Source organism: Tenrec ecaudatus, chromosome 3, assembly GCF_050624435.1.
Source record: "Tenrec ecaudatus isolate mTenEca1 chromosome 3, mTenEca1.hap1, whole genome shotgun sequence".
NCBI lineage: Eukaryota > Metazoa > Chordata > Mammalia > Afrosoricida > Tenrecidae > Tenrec > Tenrec ecaudatus.
This window is the reverse complement of record NC_134532.1, coordinates 34,135,872-34,137,965: the sequence shown is the minus strand read 5'-3', so window position 1 is coordinate 34,137,965 and position 2,094 is coordinate 34,135,872.

The window sequence follows — 2,094 nt, the reverse complement described above, 5'->3', positions numbered from 1 at the left end:
ATGTTCAATTTGTAACAATAGAAATACATTCTGCATATGAGATATATACACTAGGATTCATAACAGTAGCAAAACTACTATTATGAAGTAGCAACAAAAATTTATGGTTGGGGGGGGGTCATCACAACCTGAGGAACTGTATTAAAAGGTCACAGCATTAGGAATTTTGAGAAACACTGCTCTACACTGAGGGGTCAGCTGCCAGACCAGAGGATCCATCCAGAACAAGTGATCTATGAGTTGAGTGGGTTTCAAGATGCTCAGAGGGTCCAGAATTAACTGAATCACAATTAAATTCCATGAGAACCTCAAGGCAAACTCTGAAATATTTTAAAGACCAGAGGATTCACACAGTATGCATAAACACTTTTTTTCCTTAAGTTCAAAAGTTATTGGGTGAAAACATAACAATAGTTGTGAGAGTACACTTACTAACATTTTCTATGAGACCAGTAATAAACTGTTAACAAGGTCAGATAATGATACTTCAATAAAACTGTAGACCAATATTTATAATGGATCTACATGAAAAAGTGCCCGAAAATATTGGGAACTGAGTCAGACAACACACTGAAATAATTATATACTATGATTAATTGGAATCTTCCACAGAGTTGATTTAACATAAGAAAATAAGCTCTGTAATATAGTAATTAATGCAAAAAAGGATTAACTAAATAGACACATGAAACATACTAAACAAAGTCAAAGGATTTTCATTAAAAAAACCACTTCTACAAATGTAACATGAAACAATATAGTTCAATATGTGAATATGCTAATATACATTCCTATTTTTAAAAAGCCAAAATGGCAGACTTAGAGGAAAGAGAAAAACATCACCCCACCTCAGAAAAAGGACAAACATCAATGTTCACTTTCACTACCGATATTAAAAATTGTATGTTCTAACTAGAGCAATCAAAATAAGATTTTTAAGGAGGAAAAAAGGCTTCCAAAAGGAAATAAATTTTCCTCTAATCAAAAATTAATATTCATATCCATAAAATATTCAAAATATGCCATAAATAGGTAATAAATATAAAAACGTAGGCTACATTTCAACACGCAAAAATAACTTGAAACTTAACTCACTATTAATTGCTAATCAACAACTCCCAAACCATTAACCCTTACACCTTCACACAGTAAGCATCCTTACAGCACACTGATAATATCCTAAAACACTGGACCCCTAACCACCTGAAAAGCTCTTTACACCCACAATGTCTATTAACACCCTGAGGATTCCCTGCTACCCACAGCCAATTGGGAAAAAAACTAGGATTTCCTTAAGAAATCCCAACACCATACACCAGTGGTCCTCAGACCGCAGCCCTCAGACCACATTCGGCCTGCTGAGGATATTTATCAGGTTCACCAGTTGTTTTTGCCGCCTCTGCCTGTCCTGCTTAGCAGCAGACCTGTCCAGTGTGCATATGAATTTGTTCAGTTTTTCTAAAAAAAAACTATTGTTTGGCCCTCCAACAGCCTGAGGGACAGTGAATTGGCTCCTTGCATAAAAAGTTTGAAGACCCCTGCCATACACTCTCAAACTAACCTAATTCAATTATCCCAATTGTTTGAATCAGGAAAACAACTTTGAATGTATTCTACAACCTTAATCCTAACTTTATGACACAATGTCTCAATATCAGAAACCACCTTCCAAAACTATACTGTTGAAACCCTAACTCGATATCTTTATACCATAACACATAAGTCCCTAAGCAACGCCAAACATAAGCTGGTAGGCATGACACATTCTAAACACAAAGCCCTTTAATCTGTTCACTAACATCTGACTCTTAACTCATGACACTTTTGTTCTGTTGCTATCCATTGACTCATGTTCTTGAACCAGGAACATTAATCCCAGGACCTAGATTCCAATCTCACACAGCCTCTGACACTAGCACTCTATAACCCTAAATTGAACCCAAATCTAAGCCATCAAGGAATTCACATGGCTAATTATGTATGTGGAACTGTCTGCTCTTTCAGACTTTACCTAAATGTACGGAACTAAGGTAGGTAGCCAGGCAAAACCAGGAATCACAAGCACATTTTCAATAAACTTTTAAGGCATTTGCA